The 24,619-nt window shown below is 35.5% G+C and overlaps 1 protein-coding gene across 2 annotated transcripts in view; it reads right to left on the minus strand.

Moving 5' to 3' along the window:
- Nucleotides 1-22,336, minus strand: part of LOC149578094 (DNA binding protein) — an 85,805-nt gene extending 63,469 nt beyond the window's left edge. Inside the window, exon 1 of one of the 2 annotated variants that reach the window (XM_089827484.1) lies at nt 22,015-22,336. The gene's annotated coding sequence lies outside the window, so the exon portion shown is untranslated. The remainder of the gene's footprint in view (nt 1-22,014) is intronic. The other variant, XM_089827485.1, reaches the window with a different exon arrangement.
- Nucleotides 22,337-24,619: the final 2,283 nt, after the last annotated feature.

The following is a 24,619-nucleotide window of genomic DNA, read 5'->3' on the forward strand; positions in this document are numbered from 1 at the left end:
TCTAGCACCTTCAATCGTATGTGAATCATGTCAGATGATGAGAGTTTCTTTGAGGAAGATATCATCCGTGTTTGAGACTATCAACAAGGTATCCTTCCGTAACAAAGGGACCAACTAGAGGATTTGTTTCAATTGACTGTCGAGGATCTTGATCATATTGGTTCAAAGGGAATGGACCATGTCAAGAAGGTTTCTGTTGATGCGAGTTTTGTATCACTTACATAACATATTAGGATTTGAATATTCAATATGGGATATCAAACATGCAACTCCTCTCTTGAAAAGTTATTACTCATGAAGACATAAGCAATAGCTCCAATGTTCCTTACACTGTTGGATACTCGCTCAGTTTTATCGATGTGATTCGCTAGTAATCACGTAGGCGGCCTTACGCTATTCATTTGCGGATGACTTGGACTTTGGTGGAATGAAGGTGATGGTGACTCGGTTTGTGAAATGTGGGGAGGCAGATAATGTTGATGATGGTGGTGATGGAGGATGTGTCTGCCAATGATGATGTTGATGGGAAAGCGATGGTTGTGGAAGGTGAATGGATGAGTTCTATCACTTAACTTACTTCTCTAAGCTTCGACTACCCAACTACTCACTATTCTACTCCTACCTATGAATGAAAGGTTAGCAAATGGACGGGGATCGAACCTAATGAGAGCAGACCAGCGGCCTCACTTCCACAGGTGCAATGATTCAAAAGAATAATAAACTAGCTTACCACACAAAGCTTCCCTACCAGCCGCTAGGATGCTAGTGGTCTAGCATTGATCCCTATCAAACATTTACCAATGCTACCATACAGCTATCCATCTACTTCACTCCTACTTAGCAATTTGAAATGAAACCAACTTTAACAACTTGAAAGGAAATCTAACTAAGTGGAAGTAGAAAACATGCAATAACACCCAATGTTCTTGATCAACATGCCAATCGCAACAATGAAAAAGAGAGCATTTTGGTATTATCTTCGCAAAAATTTCTCCAACACTTTACAAATGAGAGCAAATGGCCTTTTATAGGGGCCAAAAATACAACGGATAGTGGAGATCAAAACAAGATCAACGATCCAGATTGGATCCTCAAAACCCTAATTAGGGTTGCCACCCCATCAGCCAATGAGAAGCTGCCACCTCATCAATGGACCAATGAAAAAAGTGCAAAAAGTGGCAACCAATGAGAAGGCACCAAAATGGTGGCCAATCAGAAATAGACACTTATCCTATTCTAGAAGAAAGGGAAATTGCCACTTGGGCTTACATCAAATGATCCTCTAACATAAATCTTCCCTTTTCTTTCATTTTCTTAGCTAAGGCAATGAACTTAGCTAGCCTTTCATTAACTTCTCCCATAGGAGGACAGGGTGTGTGCTTTGCCCTAAGTTCCGCTGACTTCACCATGCCACTTGCTGCTTGTAGTGTCCTTTCGTGATCTTTCTCATATTCTTTCTCAAATCCAATAAAAGCATTGAGAGAGGAAAAGGTGCCCAAATGCTTTTTCTTGATAGCAACCTTTCCCAACTCATCCAACTTCGATCCAAAATCTGTCTCGTTGACATCTTCTTTGCCAAGGGGGATTGTCCTTCCTTCAGTCTATCCCTCATCCATATCATGTCCACTGTACAAATATTGGTGTCGGTTATTCACTTCATTTTTGAGAAGAAGGAAGTTTTGGGCATCATATCCTCTTTGTCTTTCTTAGTGTTCGCCCGCTTGGGATTCTTACTTGCACTATCATCCTCCATGCTCGTCGCCCTATTACGGGATGGTAGAGTGGTGGACCAAAAGGCAAGGAGAACCAAGCGGAGCAATCCTTGGACTAGAATGAAAGATGGATGTCAGCTTAAGCACTCCTTGCAACTCTAGATGATGAAAATTCACCTTAACCAATAAACTTACAGCGACTTTTCGGAACCTTGGATATGACTTTCAAGAAGTTCAAATCCCTTTGCAAATTAAAAATTTATCATGCAATTCACCTCCAAATAAAATTTCCCAACCTAGGGCAAAAATCGCAGCCACTTGCAAAAATAAGAATTTTATCTCCCACAAATTTTGGCTCCCACAAATTTCGGCTCCCACAAAATTCGGCCTCCACAAATTTCGGCTCCCACAAATTTCGCCCTCCTCAAAATTTGCCAAGCAAGAAAAGTGCAGATCTGCTCTCGCAAAATCACCAACGCCTTGAGAAGGAGAAGTGAGAAGTGAGGAAGAAATGGGAGAGAGGCCTCCTCTTATACCCAACTTTCTTCTTGGACCCTGGGAGAAAGAAAAACAAATAATTAATGCAAAATTATGGCCCACAATTAAATACTTAACCAAAATTAATTTTGCCATGATGAAAATTAACTTTTAAAATTGCCAATTAGTTCTAAATTGCAAAAAGAAATTAAATGGTGCCTTGGAGATGTTAAATATTTCCATTTAATGAGGATTTAGTAATTAATACGTCATTAAAATGGGATTTTGGCTAACCAAAAGCCATTTTTCAATATTAAATTACCAATTTCATTAAAGGCAAATAGTTTTCAAGACAATTTTAATCTATTAAAATCAATTTTTTGCAATTTCTTACCCAAATCGATTTTGCTATGCCAATAAATTTTTTTTTTTTTTTTTTTTTTGACAAAAATAAAATAAAATTTCTTCTAAAGCCAAAAATCAATTTTGCAATTTTATTTCACCATCACAAAAATTAATTTTCTTCACAAAAAAAATAATTAAGATTTTCCAAACAACCAAATTTAACAAAAAATTCATTTTTTGAAAATTATCCAAATTTATACAATTATATCCAAATTTTCAAAAGAAAAATGTCTAAGTACAAAATTTACAATTTTATCCTACCAAGTGTTGCTCTTTAAAATTTGTTCGGCTCAAGGATGAAATTGGTGGCTCTAGAAAATCAAGTTGAAACCAGCTGAAAATAAATCTAACCTTCTCCCCACTGGCCCTGAAGATGTCCAAGGCTCAAAATTTTCAAAACTCAAAATTGTTGGACAATCCAAAAATTTGCCAAGGCAATTAGAAAAAAGGGGGTCCCCAAAAATTTTGGGGCGATGGTGTGAAAACTTCACAACAGTTTCTCTAGTCATCAAAGGACTATAAGTTATGGGATGGAATCCCATGGCTGGAAGACCTTTATGCAGACACCTACTTCATTATACTCTTAGATGGATGCTCGGCGAGTTTGGAATTCACCAAGAGTGATGCAAACTCCAACCCTACGTTCATGACCAAACAAAGCACATATCACTATAATAGAGATATGGTGCAAGGAATGCTATCAATTTGAAATGCCTAAACGTTGAGGACCAAACGGTTGATATTCTCACCAAGCTACTTACCCGAGTTGTGAGGCCTTGCCCCAATCCATCATATCACATCTGATACATTTTATTTTGACACATTATGACTCGTTATGTTGAGACATCATTTGATGGACTGGACATTATCTATATTATTTACACCGTGTGATGCTTTGCTTTAAAAATGCTTAATCATGGTATTTGATGTTTAATATGTAGGCATGCATTATGATGATGTATTTGAATAATAAATGATTCAAAATTATGAATATCTTAATATCTCAATTATGTAATTAGTGATGATATAAATGATTCAAAATTATGAATATGTTAATACCTTAATTATGTAATTAGTGATGATTAAATATGTGTGCAAAAATGAGAAAGGTTATTTAAATGAAAGTTTTAATGTTTTGATAAATGTGATTATGCTAATTTGGTTTAAGAATGGAATGAATGTCAAAAATAATTAAACGATGAATAATAATGAGTTAATTAATTAGATTAAAGTATGATTTTTAAATGAAATCAAGTATTAAGGTGTTAAATAAACTATTGAGGATGCTAAACTAATTCACCTAGGGGATTGAACTGACATACTAAATGAGTAATAGATGACATGATAACCAAATGTAACTTATGAGATTATATGAATCTACCTTACTCAACTAAACATATTTAATTCAACTTTAACCCGAGAACTAGGGAACCCTAATGTTTGACCCAAATATGATGTCACATCTTAACTATGGTTTAGTCAAACCGAATTATGTAACTCAAACTAAGTGTTCTTGTAACACTAAAACCTAAGGTTTCGTCATGGTGCAGTAGGGTTGAGATGTCAACTCTACATCATTATGAATTACAACCGAAACTCACTTCATTCCCATTTTAACCTTCCGTAACATATTCAATTTAGTATGTGCTAAACATGTGTTTATTAACTTTTAAAAAAAATTGTGGTTGTGTTTTTGCCCCAATTTTTGGGCACGACATTTTGGTATCAGAGCCTCAATTTCAACAATAGGAACCTAAAACCATTACGTTTCAAATTATTCAAACTTTAAACTGTTGTGAAGGATACCTCTCGTTACACAAAATGTCTACAAGGCAGAGATCGTAGAGCTGCACGTGTTGGAGCAAAACAAGGGGATGGACCACCACCTCCACATCCGCCACCACCACGAAACCCTAATAAGGATATTTTGGATGCCCTCCAAACCCTGATTGGAGTAGTCTAGTAGAGGCTACCACCCATAGTACAGCTTGAGTAGCAGATTGCCAAAGGGGAAGCACAAGTCCTCGGAGGAGGCAAGGCAAATGATAGAGAGAAGAGTAGGAGTCCTCCACCGAGGCAGTGGAGGGACAGGGCGATCATGAGGGTGAGTCGGTGCACACTCAGAGTCACCACCCGATAGACCTCCTAATTGTGTAGGAGATGAGATCAAGGAGTTGATATGACTCCAGCCACCATTGTTTTTGGGTTCCACAGACGGAGCAATAGCGAAGGCTTGGTTGCAGAGTCTACAGCAGTGCTTTGGATTACACCCTTATTGGAGTAATCTGAAGGCACGACTTGCAATCCATCTACTATGGGAGAATGCCTCCAACTGGTGGCAACAAGAAGAGTCCATAGGAGTGAGGATTGACACCCTCACATGGGAGACATTTTTGGCCAAATTCTGTGAGAGGTATCTTTCCGAGCATTTTAAACAGAACCAGATAGAGGAATTTCATTCTCTACAGCAAAGGGACCTCATAGTAGCCTAATATGAGAGTCGGTTTCTCGAGCTCCTTCCTTATGTTGAATACATGAAGCACGAGAAACTACGGATCTATCGTTTCATTATGAGCCTTAGTTTCTCTCTTCAAGGTGCACTCTACTTGGCATTCCCTACTACTTTCAGACAGGTAGTTGAGATAGCACTAGTTGCTGAGATACTCGACGTAGACAGGAGTCTTGGGATCAGTCTCAAAACTGAAACCCTACCGAGCAGTCAGGACAGCAAAGACCCCCTTGGAAAGGGAATCAGAACAACTCAGTAGGGTCCTCTAAGGGCCAACAGTTCCAGCAGCAGAAAGCACAACAGGACTCTAGGCAAAAACCATCACAAGGATATCACGGCTCTTAGCCCAAATAGTGGCAGTCACAAGGTCCTAAACAAGATCAAAGGACTCAAGCCCCACAGTCATAGCCAGCAAGGACTCAGCAGTCCTCTAGGGGTGGTTACAATGAATCTAGTAAGACTGGAGGTCCACAGCAGTCCAGATCACAGGGTGTACAGGTTTATACTCGTGGACCGTGCTACACTTGTGATGGCATGGGTCGCCTAACTAGAGAGTGTTCGTAAGGACAGTCATTCGGTGGTCAAAGAGGGGCTACCTCAGAGCCTATAGTTCGACATATGGGTAGATCCCACAGAGTGTTTGCAGCGGTTGATAACCACCAAGTTGAGTATCAGGCCATAGTTATCGAGGCCACAGGTATAATACGAGGTAGTATGGTTGCTATTTAATTTGATTCCAAAGCTACTGAGTCCTTTATATCTCCATTTATAATGGAGCATTATGGGCTAGTGGCAGTTAGACAAGATGTCATTTAGGAGGTAGAGTTAGCCTCAAGAGTCAGGGCGTCAGTTAGTTCCATGGTCCAAAATTGTCAAATTCGGATTGAAGACATGTCCACAATGTTTGATCTACACATTATCCCTCTAGGATCATATGATGTTGTCCTTGGCATGGATTGGCTTTATGTCCACAGCACCAAGATGGATTGTCAATAGAAGAGGGTAGTGTGTATGGATGAGCATGGGATTCCTAGGGTGATCTCCAAAGAGCAGAGACCCGTATCTCTGCGTATGATTTCCGCTATGCAGCTTGGACGGTGCATGCAAAAGGGATGTCAATTGTTTGCTATCACCATTAGTGACAAAGAGGAGGATTTGGAGGGAGAGTCATCCCTCGATGACTTTCCTATTCTACAGGAGTTTGCAAATGTATTTCCTTCAAAGCTCCTTAGTATGCGTCCACCTAGAGCAATGGATTTTCACATAGATCTTGTGCCAAGTGTCAAGTCAATATCGAGAGGACCATATAGGATGACTACCCATGAGCTTGGTGAGCTAAAGACCTAGTTGGAGGAACTCATAGAGAAAGGGCATATTTGACCTAGTGTGTCACCTTGGGGTGCACCAATGATCTTTGTGAAGAATGATGGATTACTTAGGTTGTGCATTGACTATCGACAATTAAATAAAGTGACCATTAAGAACCAATGCCCACTTTCCAAGATTGATGATCTCTTCGATCAATTATAGGGTGCCCAAGTATTCTCGAAGATAGATTTGAAGTCGAGTTATCATCAGTTGAGGATTGTGGAGAGTGATATCCACAAGACTGCATTCTGTACGAGGTATGGTCACTACAAGTTCACTGTGGTACCATTTGGTCTCACGAATGCTCCAGCTGTATTCATGAGCCTCATGAATGGAGTATTTTGTACCTTTTTGGATAAGTTTGTAGTTGTATTCCTAGATAATATTTTGATATATTCTCGTGATGAGGAGCATGAGGAGCACCTGAGACAAGTGTTGCAGAAGTTGAGAGAAAACCAATTGTATGGCAGCTTGTCAAAGTGTGCATTCTTCAGACCTGAGATACATTATTTGGGTCATGTTATATCAAGTGATGGGGTCTCAGTAGATCCATCGAAGATTAGGGCCATCATGGATTGGCCAGCACCCACCAGTGTCACTGAGGTGAGGAGTTTTATGGGATTACCAGGATATTACCGACGCTTTATTGCGATATTCTCTAAATTGGCACACCCGATCACATCTCTTCGGAGAAAGGGGAAGAAATATGAGTGGACAGAGAAGTGTGAGAGAGCTGTGTGAGAGAGCTTTCCAAGAGATCAAGAGAGCCCTCACGAGTGCACTAATCCTTGCAGTATCAGATACTTCTGCAGATTTTGTGATGTGCACCAATGCATCTTTGGATGGCATAGGGGCAATCCTTATGCAGGATGGACGACCTATTTCCTACGAGTCTAAGAAGTTGAAGACTTGTGAGCTTAATTACCCTACTCACAACCAATAGCTTGCAGCAGTGGTACATGCTTTAGTGAGGTGGCAACACTTGCTTCTAGGTCATAGATTCAAGCTTCATTCCGATAATTAGAGCTTGCAATACATATTTACACAACCAAACCTTAATGCTAGGCAACGAAGGTGGATGGAGTCCCTTTGTGAGTACGATTTTGATGTTCATTACATCAAGGGAAAGGAGAATGTGGCTGCATATGCCTTAAATAGAAGGCGCTATGAACTTTCATCTGTGACTACTTGCACCGATTTGAGAGAGCGGATCCTACATCATTTGCCAGAAGATGAGCTTTATGCAAAGGTTTGCCAATTGGTGCAATCTCAGAAACCCTTAAAAGGGAAGTATTCAAAGTATTCATTGGATTCCAATGGACTTTTGCATCATAGAGGACATATATATGTACCTTCCATTGGGGGTTTGCGCGAACTCATTGTACTTGAGGCTCATAAAGCACCTTATGCAGCGCACCCCAATGTTAAGAAGCTACATGCAGATCTGAGACAATTATATCATTGGCCAAGCATGAGAGTGCAAATTGCTAGCATTGTTGCGAGATGCCTTGAGTGCCAAAGGGTGAAGGCAAAGCACCGTCATCCTAGTGGACTTCTTCAGCCTCATGAGATTCCAAAGTGGAAGTGGGATACCATTTCTATGGATTTTATTGTTGGTCTTCCCATATCTTCTCGCCGCCATGATGCCATTTTGGTGACGGTTGACACATTGACCAAGGTTGCCCACTTCTCACTTGTGCGTACTACTTTCACAGCACGAGATATAGCTCAAGTGTTTTTTCGAGACATTGTCAAACTTCATGGTATTCCTCGTAAAATCATCTCAAATAGAGACTCACTGTTCACATCATCCTTCTGGAGAGAGCTACAGGCAGCATTGGACACTAGGCTCAATTATAGTATAGCATACCATCCTCAGACCAAGAGAGTGAATCAGGTATTAGAGGATAAATTGCGCATGTACGTGATGGACCATCAGGTCAAAATACTTGCATCTTGTCGAGTTCGCCTATAACAATGGGCACCATTCCTCTATAGGTATGCCACCTTATCAAACCTTGTATGGTAGACCATGTAGAACACCTTTGAGTTGGGACACGAAGGAAGATAGAGTGTCTATTGGCCCTCAGTTAGTCAGAGAGATGGAGCAACAGGTGACTTTGATTAGACAGTGTCTTAGCGAGACCCAAGATAGGCAAAAGAAGTATGTTGATGCTTAAGAGGATTGATCGAGAGTATATAGTCAGAGACAGAGTCTTCTTGAGAGTGCGACTGCACAAGAGTCCGATTCGATTCGAAAAGGGCTCTAAGTTGGCACCTTAGTTCGTTGGACCTTTTGAAATCTTGGAGAGGATAGAGTTAGTTGCCTACCATTTAGCTTTGCCACCTAACCTGTCACGCATCCACAATGTCTTCTATGTTTCTGTACTTAGAGGATATATATATATATATATATATATATATATATATATATATATATATATATGTGATGAGTCTCACATTATACATTGGGATGCTTTGCAGGTGGAGTCGGACGGGCAGCTAGCACTAGAGCCCCTCTATATTATTGCCTAACAGACCCTAGCTCTTTGAGGCTGAGAGCTAGACCAAGTTAAGGTCCAGTGGGATTGTTATGATGAGATCATAGCTTCATGGGAAGATGCAACACAAATGAGATCTCAGTACCCATACCTTTTTGATAAGCTCCAAGTGGAAGTTTATGCCAAATGGGGGAGGATGTAAGGCCTTGCCCTGATCCATCATATCACATCTAATGCTTTTTATTTTGACACATTATGACTTGTTATGTTGAGACATTATTTGATGTATTAGACATTATCTATATTATTTATGTCGTGTGATGCTTTACTTTAAAAATGCTTAATCATGGTATTTGATGTTTAATGATAAGTTACCAAATTCTCTCCAGCAACCCTCAAAGTCTGGTTCAATTTTGTCAAAAGTCTGGTCTTTGTCAAATTCTTGCAAAATACTCCTAGAGAGCCATAGATTCGCTGCAAAATATGTTAGAGGAATGTGGGCAGAATTCAGAGCGAATTTTGAAGAGTTTGCTGCCCAACAGCTGAACCCGAGCTGAATTTGGTCTCAAAGCAAATTGTTTTTACTTTTGTGAAGGGTTTTTTTGCCTAATTTGGTTTATTCAATCCTCCCAATCCTAAAAGTGACTACTAAAAAGGCCAAAAAATATGGTTTATATGTCATTTATGCATTTGTGAGTGAAAATAAAAACTTGCTTATAGAGGAAATACAAATTGACAATTGGTGAAGTCCAAATTGATGATTATAAAGGAATTTCTTTAGAAAACTATGATATATTCTTCAAATTCAGGGCTCCAAATCTGAATCTCAACTTTTGATCTAGCTTGGTTAGAAATCCTCTAAACAATACAAAAAAAATCAGATAACTACACATATCTTTTGATGATTCCTTTCATTCTCAAAAAGTCCCTTGATATGGAAATATGTCCCATGCATGCGACCAAGCAAGTGTATGATGTTGTATGTGTTGGTTCTTAAAACCGCAGGTTGGAATCCTACGAGTCTTACCAACTCAATGCTGGGATATCCAACCGGTTAAGGCCAACTTGACGGGACTGATCGATGCGATCTAAATCCCTTGCACTTCTGGCTTTGCAAAACCAAGGGCGGTATACCTTATCCTGGACAAAACACTTAGATCCAAGATGCTTATAGCAAATAAATTAGAATGCAAATGCAACAAAAGCTTTTCAAAACGGCAAGAATTATAGAAAGCTTTAAGATTGCAAATGTTTTAAATAAAGAATGAACACAACAAATGAATATATTAATTCCTCAACAGAAAGAAATGAAACAGTTACCGACATATGGATTATAAATCAAGAGCAATATAAAGACCAATGCTTAATTAAATGGGCCATCAGAGTCAATATTATAAGTTGAAATGTACAACTTTATAAAATTCAATGCATTTAAACCATAAACAATTTTAACAATTCAAACGCGACGGGTCAATTATATGAACACAATTTTAAACTAGTCTCAAATGCACTTTAACTCCTGCGGAGGCAAACAAGACATAAATATGTAAACAATTAAAATATTTCACAATATCTATGTTTATCAAATTTAAAATGCAATAATGACCCAGTCCACTTATCCAAATTTTAAAATGTTTATAGAAAATAAATAAAAATATTTATAAAGGACACAACTTAATAATAATTTAAAACTCCAATGCAAATAAAAGAGATAAGCTTACAGAGTGTGCCGAAAATAAAAATTGCACAAAGACGCTCCTTACGGATGATCCATCCAATGCATTTCAATTCCAGAATCACATACAAAAAATTTCTACTCAATGATCCAACATCCACCAGCTTAGTTCAAAATTTCATTCCTTCACCAATGAAAAAATAAAATATATCAAAGTGCATATATACGTAACTTGGTTATAAAAAAAACATTTAGGAATATGAATTGTCGTAGGTTACCAGTATTTGGTATAATTGCTATCTAAATTGTTAAAGTCCATCATGGCCGTATTTGACTTTATGTGGCCACCACTGCTACAACTCCTAGAATAATATTTATTGTACAGATTTAAATCCTTTGATTATAACAAATACCATACACACGTTGAACAACTTTCAGTCCTTCCAAGTGCATTGGGGTTTCTTTTCCAATCCCAACTGTAGTTTAGTCAAACCCAAGGCAGTTTAATCACAAAAAATGCTTACTTTGAATATTCATCATTCCCTTGCTTAGCCATTTTTGAATTTTGCTGGTTACTTCTCTATGTATTCTGAATGTTCAGACATATAGTATTAGCCAAAGTCAAGTGTAAGTGAGGTTTATTTCCCTTCAGGATTAATTTTTTGTTGCTTGAATAGGTCCATTATGACCTTATAATAATACACAAAATCTATTTCTAACATCCACATCTGCAATCACTGCTTCTGAACCAGCAAAAGAAAAGCCTGTAGCCGCTGATAATGAAGTTAATAATGTAAGTACTTCATATAAGCCATGAACAGTGGAGAATAGACTTTAGGAGCATCAACGAAATTCATCCAAAGACAATGAATAAATAGAGTAGTATGCGCTTATGAGAATGATTTGGTTTGAAAATGTTTTTCTAGGACTTCCCTCCTTATTTCCTGTAAGCTATCTGCTTGCTCAAATGTGCTTCAAACTATGTATTAAAATTTCTGCACTTAATGTAATAACCACAATGACAATTTCCATTTTGGATCTCCACCACTATTTCACAAATGGAAACCTTAAATTTTGAAAAAATTTAGTGTTCCATCAGTGGTTCTTGTTGGGGACACATGCTCTTTGTGAGTATGATGAGATTTCAGCTATCTCTGGTAGAGCAGACTGAACATCCATGCTTAACATGGTGCACGGTGAAATTGGGTGGTCCTAGGCCCCCCAAAAAATGAACAATACTTCTTTCCTCTATCGAACACCCAATTCTGATTGTGTAACACTTTGAACCTGCTGAATATGGTATTATATTGTTCCTTAATAAAATCTAATCCATTAACAAGTGTTAGAAAACAATCATTACATAACATGCGCATTTCATTCATCACTTGTCTTGACTTAAATCTTACCATTGCTTTATCAACAAGATCACTTGAAAAGAAATAAATTTCAGTGTCATTTAATCCTAACATCTGATTTCTTGCTTTATTGATTTGATCAGTGCATAGAGAAGTAAAATCTTTAAATGAATTATAATGAAAACTTAAAAACATTTCGCTTAACATATTCTCAATAAATATTACCATAAAGTCTTGAGGAATACTTACTTCAGTAGGTTGCTCATACTTCATACCTATATCAAATACATCATCCTCATGAGATATACTTACTATCTCTTCTTCATGAATGCAATCCTTGGCATATGACTCTTGTTTAACCTTTGAGAGATCCACATGTACGCTGTGTTGCTCAATATACAAAAAATCCCTCGAGTCGTGCTCTTGATCAGTCATACAAGCATCCAAATTAATTTTTCCTGCACAACTTGCTTGATCTCCATACACTAGATGTTGTTCCTCATAACAAAAAGGCTTTGAAGACTGCTCACAATCAGCAACTATTACTTCTCTTTTATCAAAAATCTGATCAATTGAGATATTTGAAAAAATTTCAGGACTAACTTCCAACACATCCTCCTCATTATGTACATTTGATTCCATCTCATCTTCACATTTTAAATGCAAAGAATGATCATAAAATGGATTGAAAAATGGTTCTTTCTATAAATATATTTCTCCACTTATGCTATGATTTTCATTATTTTCAGAATCATCCTTAAGCATGTTTTCATAATGCTGATATATTTGATATAAAAAATCTTCTTCAAACAATGGACTGAACATAGAATGCTCATGCATATCTCCGCGAGATCCTTCATTTGACATTTTCTCATGTTGTTCTACTTCACTTGCACAAAATACTATGTCCGGATTCTCTATTGTTTCACTGTATAGGGTGTCTAAAATGATATGGAAGTCCTTTTTGAATGCATTTTCATTCTTTTCATGTTCACACTGTTTTCAAAATCTCCTTCTACTATTCCATCATACACAAGATCTGAAAATTCTTTGAAATTGTATCTAAATAGATCTCTTTCTATACTTAGACCACAATGCACATCTTCAACAAATATGTCATCCTCTTGAGAACTAAATGCATATTCTAGTTCGTTGGCTTCCTTCTTGTTAAAGTAATATGGATTTGATAAGATGAATGAATTTTCTTGTTCATTAATTGTTTCATAGGACACATTTTTTGTTTCTCCTTGTGTATGGGAAGAAAAACTTAACCACCCTTTTTAATATACTTCTAATATTCCATGTCTAACAAGGTTGAAATCTCATCCACACTCAAAGAATCCTCTTCATTATTTCCAAATTCTCCATAGCCTAATTCCTTACCAGTCTCATCATGATTGGATTCTTCTTCGGTTTCTTCTACATTTAAATCTGAAACATCATTATGTTCTTGCTTTAGTTTTCCATCCTTTTCTTCATCTTTAATAGCTTCATCCCATATCTGAGGAAGAAGCTTCACATCAAGGTCCTTTAGCGAGATTCTCAACTTAACAATTTTGTTTAGAAATTCCTTGTAAGGAGGCTTGAGGTTTGATGGAATCTCATGATAAATATTCATCGCCCTCAAAAACAAATGTGCTGAAGTCTCACCCTCATACCTTTCCAAATTGAAAAAGGCATCAAGTGGAGACATGTCAGGATCCTCTTCCATGTTGCAGCTTTGATTTTCGTCTTGTTCATAACACATGGCATCTTCCTCGCTTGTATCATGAAATTCATATATGAACCATTGTTCAAATTGTTTCCAAGATGAGATGCATTGTATGGGTAATGATTCATATGCCTGTCTTGCATTGTCCTTAAAAGTCCTGGCAAATAATTTCATTACTTGATCTTCCGCATAAATCTCATAATCCTCTATAAATGTATAGAATGCATCCAAATGTCAAATTGCCAATTCATCCCATTCTCCATGGAACTTTGGTACCAATTGTGAAAGCTTTGGAGATAACTTGCTAGGTTCATAATCAAAATTGCTGAAATCCAATGGCCTGATGCCATCTGGAACAAAAGGCTTTCTTTCAAATGATCGATATATTTGAAAGACCATCTACCATTTCTTTTGAGTCCTCTCCCTCAGTAGAGTCACTGATGATTCAAGCACTTCTTTGTTAAAGTACCAATCAAAATAGAATAGAGTCGCCACCTCCAAATAGAGGAAATAAATTGTCTTCAAAAATCTGAGTTCTTCCTTCAAGCAGAGTATAAATCACCAAAGATTGAATCTACAAAAAAAGCTTAAAGAAAAATATAGAATGCTTCTACAAGATCAAACCCTCATAAGTTGGATTAGAATTTGTAAAATAATTACATGAGATTTAAATCTTCAAGGAAATCAAATGCACTGTAAAAAACTTATCAATTTAGAATTTCAAATATATCAAAATGTTTTAACAAATTAAATAGAATCTAACTCTTACTAGTCTACAATCAAAAAGTCTTAGGATTTGTTTTGCAATGTTCCCCAGTAGAGTCGCCAATCTGTTGGTTCTCAAAACCGCAGGTTGGAATCCTATGAGTCTTGCCAACTCGATGCTGGGATATCCAACCGGTTAAGGCCAACTTGACGGGGCTAATCGATGCGATCCAAATCCCCTGCACTTCTAGCTCTACAAAACCAAAGCGGGTATACCTTATCCTGGACGAAACACTTAGATCCAAGACGCTTGTAACAGATAAATTAGAATGCAAATGCAACAAAAGCTTTTCAAAACAAGAAGAATTATAGAATGCTTTAAGATTGCAAATTACGAATTAAGAGTAATAAATGTGATAATGTTTTAAATAAAGAATGAACACAACAAATGAATATATTAATTCCTCAACGGAAAGAAATGACACAGTTGCCAGCATATGGATTATAAATCAAGAGCAATATAAAGACCAGCGCTTAATTAAATGGGCAATCAGAGTCAATATTATAAGTTGAAACATACAACTTTATAAAATTCAATGCATTTAAACCATAAACAATTTTAACAATTCAAACGTGACGGGTCAATTATATGAACGCAATTTTATACTAGACTAGGATGCACTTTAACTCTTGCGGAGACAAACTAGACATAAATATGAAAGCAATTAAAATATTTCACAATATCTATGTTTATCAAATTTTAAATGTAATAATGACCTACTCCACTCATGGAAATTTTAAAACGTTTATAGAAAATAAATAAAAATATTTATAAAGGACACAACTTAATAACAATTTAAAACTCCCATGTAAATAAAATTGATACGCTTACAAATTGTGCCGAAAATTTAAAAAAATGCACAAAGACGCTCCTTACGGATGATCCATCCAATGCATTTCAATTCCAAAATCACATACAAAAAATTTATACTCAATGATCCAACATCCACCAGCTTAGTTCAAAATTTCATTCCTTCACCAATGAAAGAATAAAATATATCAAAGTGCATATATATGTAACTTGGTTATAAAAAATTTTTTAGGAATATGAATTGTCATAGGTTACCAGTCTTTGGTATAATTGCTATCTAAATTGTTAAAGTCCATCATGGCTGCATTTGACTTTATGTGACCACCACTGCTACAACTCCCAGACTAATATTTATTGTACAGATTTAACTCCTTTGATTATAACAAATACCATACACACGTTGAACAACTTTCAGTCCTTCCAAGTGCATTGGGGTTTCTTTTCCAATCCCAACTGTAGTTTAGCCAAACCCAAGGCAGTTTAATCACAAAAACTGCTTACTTTGAACATAGATCATTCCCTTGCTTAACCATTTTTGAATTTTGCTGGTTACTTCTCTATGTATTCTGAATGTTCAGACATATGGTATTAGCCAAAGTCAAGTGTACGTGAGGTGTATTTTCCTTCAGGATTAATTTTTTGTTGCTTGAATAGGTCCATTATGACCTTATAATAATACACAAAATCTATTGCTAACATCCACATAAAATCTATTGCTAACATCCACATCTGCAATCATTGCTTCTGAACCAACAGAAAAAAAAGCCTGTAGCTGCTGATAATGAAGTTGATAATGCAAGTACTTTATATAAGCCATGAACAGTGGAGAATAGACTTTAGGAGCATCAACGAAATTCGTCCAGAGACAATGAATAAATAGAGTAATATGCGCTTATGAGAATGATTTGGTTTGAAAATGTTTTTCTAGGACTTCCCTCCTTATTTCCTGTAAGCTATCTGCTTGCTCAAATGTGCTTCAAACTATGTAATAAAATTTCTGCACTTAATGTAATAACCACAATGACAATTTCCATTTTGGATCTCCATCACTATTTCACAAATGGAAACCTTAAATTTTGAAAAAATTTAGTTTTCCATCAGTATGTATGGCTATATGATGCAATTAGTATCCTATTATATTGCAACATAGATATGATGGTGCATTTTCCTATGTTGCTTTACCATTAGCAAAGTGGTTTATGAACTTACTTTTTCGTGGATACACAGACACAAATATATATTTTAAAAGATATGTATTGGTATGGACGAACCCAAATCGAATCCAAACTCAACCCAAAAAATATTTGGACGAATTTCGAACCCGAAACTCGAACACGCATTTGTACCAGAATCCGAACCGGCAACTTAGGTTTAATGTGTAGGCATGCATTATGATGATGTATTTCAGTAAATGATTCAGAATTATGAATATGTTAATACCTTAATTATGCAATTAGTGATGACTAAATATGTGTGCAGAAATGAGAAAGGTTATTTAAAGGAAAGTTTTAACGTTTTGACGAATGTGATTATGCAAATTTGGTTTAAGAATGAAATGAATGTCGAAAATAATTAAACAATGAATAATAACGAGTTAATTAATTAAATTAAAGTATGATTTTTAACGAAATCAAGTATTAAGGTGTTAGATAAACTATTGAGGATGCTAAACTTATTCACCTAAGGGATTGAACTGACACACTAAATGAATAACAGATGACATAATAAACAAATATAATTTATGAGATTATATGAATCTAACTTACTCAACTAAACATATTTAATTCAACTTTAACCCGAGAACTAGGAAACCCTAATGTTTTTCCCAAATATGTTGTCACATCTTAACTATGGTTTAGTCAAACCGAATTATGTAACCCGAACTAAGTGTTCTTGTAGCACTAAAACCTAAGGTTCCATCATGGTGCAATAGGGTTGAGATGTTGACTCTGCATCATTATGAATTACAACCAAAACTCACTTCAATCCCATTTTAACCTTCCATAACATATTCAATTTAGTATGTGCTAAACATGGGTTTATTAACTTTTTTTTTAAAAATGTTGTGTTTTTGCCCCTGTTTTTGGGCATGACACAAGTGAAGTTTGTGCATTTTCAAGACACACAAAGCCCTGGCTGAAAGGGAATCTCAATATCAGTGATTCCTTGAGATGTACTATAATGAGTTCTTCTGCTTGAGAGAGAAGTCCAAGGTACAATTCATTGTAATACATCTCTCTTTGAGAAAGACTTGAGATATAAGCCCTTATCGCCACCAGAGGGTTCACAGTATGTGTCATGTGTATGATGCCATGACAACACCACGTGAGTGAATCCAAGATAATTTCCTTTTACTTGTGATATGAATATCTTTGTGAGGTGATGGTCTCACAATGACAAGACACTTGTACACTGTAATCCTCATTGTGAGGTGATGATCTCACAATGAAGATTTATTGAAATCCATTATGTTAGATGTCTAATGTTCAATATCACATGAGGTGGTATCCAAAGAACATGACATAAATGTTCAAAATCACTTGAGGTGGTATCCGAAGAACATGACATAAATGTTCAAAATCACTTCAAGTGGTATCCAAAGAACATAACATAATAGTAGATATCTATTGTTCAATATCAGTTAAGGTAGAATCCAAGGAACTTAACGTAATGGTAAACATCTATTGTTCAATATCACTTAACATAATGCCATATATCTAATGTTCAATATCACATAAAGTGGTATTCAAAGAACATAACAGATATTTAATGTTCAATATCACATAAGGTGGTATCCAAAGAACATGCCATAACAATAGATATAAAATGAGGAACATAACATAATGATAGATATCTAATGGTCAATATCACATGGGATGATATCCAAGAACATAATGTTCAATGTGACATGAGGTGATATCCAAGAACATAATGTTCAATATCACATGAGGTGATATACGAGATCATAAAATCCATTGTAATGTTATGGTGAACCATAATGATATGTTCATTATGATTCAACCTAATATGAAAGCCTCCCTAGCTAAGAGAAAGTGTTGAAGAATAGCTTCATGAAGCTCACATATCCAATTCACAATGATGTCTCAAGTAGTGCAAACTATTATTTGAGACATTAATTAATTAATACACAAATATTATTATAATATAATAATTATATTTTTTTCTTTTGATATGTAATCGGCTGAAGCCTAGATTATTTATTATTCATTCATTATTATTGTTAAGATCAATTATTATTATGTGTTAATCTCAAGTAGATTCAAACCCAAGACCTCCCCAATGGCAAGCTCACAATTTACCATTGTGTTGTAGGCTCTTGCCTAATACAATAATTATATTTATTATTATAATAATTGTTATATTAATTATATTATTATTGAATATTTAAAGTATATTATAATAGTATTGTGATATAATTATTATAATATAGTTATATATCATATAACAATATATGATAATTATTGTAATTAATTAAATTGAACCAAGAGTGGTGACCCTTGGTACAGATTAAATTTCAACACTTGCTAGGCCAAAGGTAAAGATTAATGAAGGATGCAGTACGTTAGACAGATAAGCAAATGTTTGATGCTAGACTGAGGGATCCCAGGCGAGAATAAAGCTCCACATTAAAGACAAACTAGGCATTGAAGCTTGCTAACAGGGAATCAAAGAAAGCAGTATCCTATATGCACAAGAAAATTTAGGAGCAGCAAGTCATCCCCTGTAGTCCTTTAGAGAAAGAAATTTGAACAAATACAAGCTTGCTCCAGGTTGATGGCAGGAGAGGGTCTTCCAAGAGGAGAAGAAAACCAAAAGTGGTGGATAGAGGACAGGATTTGGCAACTCCGGAAGAATTGAAACCTGTCCAAAAAAAAACAATTTTCAGTAATTCAAAATAATCAATGTCATTTCCTGCAACCCACAGCACACAATGATGACAGTTATTCAAGATCCACTGCTTCATCTCTTTAATGATGGGCGAGGGTCTTCCAAGAGGACAAGAAAACCAAAAATGGTGGATAGAGGACTGGATTTGGCAACTCTGAAAGGAAAAAAACTTGTCCAAAAAAGACAATTTCTGTGATTCAAAATAATCGATGACATTTGCTGCAACCCACAACAGGCAATTACATAACTGCACTGCATTTTCTAACTTCGTGTCAGCAAAGTTTGAGACATTGTGAATTTTATCACCATCTACGAATAGGCTTTTAATTATCCATCAGAAGATCCCAATTCCCAAGTGTATTTAAAAATTAGAATACATTTAAGTTTCTTTACTAGCATCCAAGGTGTGGGAGGTGAGTTTATTTCCTCAAAAAGGTAATTTCCCCTCTCCCACCCATACAATTAACAAAACTTTAACTTATTTTAGAAACATTCCACAGGTCTTCTGTATCCTAGTCATCCAACCCATGCCAAGATGACTGATCAACAATCCTATTGTAAGTATGTGAAGTCAGTTTTGTGCAGTTATTTACTGCTTTATTATACTCCCTGGGCTTAACAACAATCCTGCAATTTGAGAACGAGTCAATAAGTCTACATATAACTTTTAAGAATTCTAAAATGTCAATTATCCCAGGGAAGTAGAAAGCTCCCAAACTAAAAATGAGGCCAGCATTTGCATGTCAGTCTCAGTTATAATTCTTTCATGCATAGCCAGAACCAAACTGTGCCCAATTGTTGAAGTCAAAGGATTCAGATAGATTTGTTAGATAGAATGTCCAAGCCTCAGTGCAACAGATAGTCTCCTTAATTATTCCTGCAAATACCCCATTTAGTAAATTTATTAACTTTTAAGGTTGCAGTTTATCCTCCTTAACATCTCCCTTGAGTGGGGATGATGACCTCAAAAAATGGGAGACAACTAAATCACAAATTATCGGAAAATCATGATTAATTGGAGTAAGCAAATATGAGAAATAGTATGTAAAATGGATTTCCAAATAATTTGAAACTATACTAGTACTTTAAAAATATTGAACCCAACTTACGGGCATTGAAAAATGGCATTCCTATACCTTAACTTGCACAAACGATTAAAAGCAAGCAGCTGCAAACTTTGAGGATGTAGATATCAATGGTGGGGTGGCTAGGCCAAGGGAAAAAAGGTAGTTTTTAGGAAAGATTTCTTAAGGAAACCACAAAAAACAGAGAATTGTCAGGTACAAGTATTGGAAATGGTCGAAATTTCAAAGAACTCTTGGAAAGGGTATCAGAAGCTTTTACAAACTTGAAGTTTCTGCAAACCTGAGTTCCAGCATAAAAAACAAACAACTAGAAACTGCTGGTTCCAAGCCCCTTGTTAGTAGTTTCTAAAAGTTTTCAGGATGCCAAAATATTTTGAAAATCAGGAAATGGTTCCTGAGGTCCCAAATTATTTAGCTATCATTGTTGGTTATACTTGTTATGCACAAAGGATCTCAGTTGGCTGTTTGTGAACATAAATATAAATTCTTCAGTCCTTTCTGCAAATGTTGTTTTTATTTGTCGGTTATGTAACATGATTGGTTCATAAAATCTGTATAAAACCTGTAACATAGACAAACAAATTAAAAACACAGTTCCTGTGGTTTCATTCATTGTATGATGTACCCTGCGTAATTTTGACAGAAATCTGTTTCAAATTAAATTCTAGACCAAGATTGATACAGATTCCGAAACAAAACAGTACAAAACAAACAAAAAAATGCTTTGCAATGAAAACATGCATTCAAAGACTCGCAAATTGTTTGGAGTCACATGAGCAACGCACATACCCAAGGTTTGATAAGAGAAAATGAGGCACATTATACGCGAACTCCTAACCGATCGTAATCATTTTGATGAAAGCACCGAGGAGAAATTATGTCTCCGAGAGGACATTTAGAACTAAATTAATTTTATTTGTGAGAGAATAGTGGAGCAAGTCCTCTAACTGTACATAAACGCCCTGACCTTTTAAATTTTTTGAAGCCTGATTCAAGGGTTGGGGGCTCCCGCAGTCCATGAGAGATGCAATGGTATTTAATGTGTATGATTTTCAAAAGAAAGTGTGACAATAAGACGGAGGTTCATCCCTCTGTATTAAAAAATTGCATACTTCTTTGTTTATCGATTCCCCATTCTCTTATTATTTTCTGGTCTAAAATTTTCTCATCCTATCCTCGTTTTGCTTTCTTTCTTCGAGATCAGAACTCCTAAAAGAGCATTGCCATGTTTCTGCACCCAGTAAACAAATACCAAGTATCTAGGATAATAAAAAGCTTAAATCTAAATTGAGACTCCCTAAACTGAATAGTTCACCTGATGAATATACCTCTTCAGAATAGGGCCCAAAACTGTTAACTTTATGCAGCTAACTTTAACAGCTGTCAGCGTACTACCCATAAAATTACATCTATCTCTCATCCTAATTTTATGAGCTAAATTATCATTTGAAAGCGCATAGAGTAGAATTCCAAGCATATTATCTTATGCTAGCTAACAGCAATGGTCCATAAATATCGAGACTTATGTAATCAAACAAAAAATTCAGTTCAAGATTAGTATATTTAGAACACCCCGCACAATGGATACACCATGCAAAAGCAATTGTTCTTTAAACAGGAAACATGAAAAATAGATACCAACAAGTTACACGTTCATCCACTCATCCAATTTCAGCTTTAAGCAATGTACACTTATTCCGAAACATATAGATGGTAAGAACATTTGAGTACCAGAAGTGTATGCAGGAGCTTTCAGCTACACGAGTAGTCTCCCAAGACTCTGGAAGTTGCAGTAATGGTCTAAAACCCTGGACATCCGATAAGGTTTATAAAAGCATTGCATTAGTGTGTCTTTGTGAATTATGATGTCTTTTAATAACCCTACATTCCTTTGGATTTTTGTATGGACGATAAGGAGGGAATATAAATTCAAAGAAATCCTGATAAAATAAATTTAGGCCTCCTCGAAGAGAGAACATATATCCTGTAAAGATCGGGTTCATGTCTCTTTTGGGGAAAGATAATAGTTGAACAATGGGGAGAGTAAATCGCAGTTCGGAATCCTATCGCTTAAAGTGGGAATGTTAATTTGGATAAATCAATTGGGACTAGAAAACAATTAAATGTTATATCCATAGACTTAATATTTTTGTTCAAATATAATTATTTATTTTTATCAGTAAAAGTCTTATATATTATATTATTAAAAATAAAAATTTACAAATTTTTCGTTAAAATGAGCACTGGTATGAAAGAATGGAGAAAAAACATCCAATCTTGCCCAAAACCTAACATCTTATACAAATTACAAAATTAAAAAGGGCATACCCCAATGTCCTAGACTATTTGAGGATATGTCCCCTTTTTCAGTTAATTTCTGAGTTTACATTGTTTATCCACTTTTCAAGTTAGTTTTCTTGATATTGTATCCTGCATCTTACCCATGGCAATATAAAATAACTTACATTTGTCTTTATCCTTTTTATAGAGGCTTTTGGAGGGGCATACCCCTCCTTACATTCCTTTGCTTATATCTATTTTATCTATTTCTTAAAAGACATCCCTTCCTTTTCATGTTTATCCATTAACCACACAATCAAATTGTGTTTATTTCCTTATTTGACTTATTTTCCTTTTTTTGCCTCTTTTGATGATCTATTACTTTCTTTATCTTAAAAACATCTTGATCTTCCTATTAGTTTTTAGGCGTAATACATTGAAATTTTCCTTGAGAGTATGAAGGATTTTACTTGCTTTTGTTATCAATATTTCTTTGCAAAACACTTGTCCTTTAGTGCTTAACTAATTTGTTAATATTTGCTCTTTATAATTTTTTGTCTTGATTTTTAACTTTATTTTTTGTTATTTAGTTAAATTTTTCTAGATTGATGATTTAAGCATTTTATTTGTTATTATTCCTACTTTAGTTTAGTCAATTTGCTAATCTAGTATCTATTATCTATCAAGGTTGGTTATGATTTTCTATTTTACTAATTTTATAATATTACTTTTTCCTATTCCTTTAGAGTTTTGATTCTTTTTTGTTTGTTTTAACTATTTTGATTGATCTTTAACCTTCTTATTTTTTTATTCTATCTATTGGTTGCATATTTAACCCAAAAAAAAAATACATTCTTCATTTTTTAAGACTAAATCCATGAGTTGCTTTACTTTGCTTTAATGTATATATCTTCACCATTTGCACCTATGCTTACAAGTATATCTGCCTCTTTATTTCCTTCATAGAATATATGTTGAAGTTTGATGTCATAAAATTTATCTATTAAATTTAATGCATATTCGAGTTTTGAGTTGAGTATCTAGTTGGGTGTACTACGCTTTCTTATTAGTGCATTTAAGATTATTTGAGAGTCTCCTTCAATTATTACCTTTTTTATATCGAGGTCTATGCATATGTTTAATCCTTCCATTAGTCCCTCAAGTTCTGCTATATTATTCAAGAGTATTCCTAATGTTTTAGCGCATTTAGCTAACCATGTTCCATTATCTGAGTGTACAATACATCATAACCCTACCTTTCCTGCATTTCCTCTAGAAGCTTCGTCAAAATTTAATTTTGACCATCCTATTGGAGATGATTCGCATCTACAATTTTCTCTTGCTTGTTTGTTTTCTTTTGTGTATGTCATTAGGGCTTTAATAAGATTGCTCCAAGTTTTCTTCATTTCAGCTTCCCAGTCTGTAAATGAACCCTCTTCTTTACTTGTATTTATTAGATGGCACTAGTAAATTTTGACCCATTTTTTGATGAAACTTGGTCAAAATTTTGACCCATGTTGGTTGAAGTTGCGACTAAGTGATACATCGCAAATTTTTTCATTGAAAATTAGACGAAACCTCGAATATGTAAAAATTTCAAATGGACCACATTTCGTATGGCCATTATAGGTGGCCACTAGTCGAAATTTCAACCAATCTTGGTCGAAATGGACACCATGACGACAAGGATGTCATACTCACAACCAAAGAATTGGTCAAAATTGTTACCAATATTCATCGAAATGTCAGTCAAGATTGGTCAAAATTTTGACCAATCTTTGGTTGAAATGGACACAACAATGACAAGGATGCCATCACGACCAAATAATTGGTCAAAGTTTGGACCAATATTGGTCGAAATGCTAGCCAAGATTGGTCAAAATTTTGACCAATCTTTGGTTGAAATGGACACAACAACGACAAGGATTTCATACTTATGACCAAAGAATTGGTCAAAATTTTGACCAATATTGGTTGAAAATGCCAGCTAAGATTGGTTGTAATTTTGACCAATCTGATTTTTTTTTTTTTAAAATACAGCAAACGATGCATGCAA

The sequence above is a fragment of the Cupressus sempervirens genome, chromosome 1 (assembly GCF_028749045.1).
Source record: "Cupressus sempervirens isolate cs-2001-9-10 chromosome 1, ASM2874904v1, whole genome shotgun sequence".
In the NCBI taxonomy this organism is placed as follows: Eukaryota; Viridiplantae; Streptophyta; class Pinopsida; order Cupressales; family Cupressaceae; genus Cupressus; species Cupressus sempervirens.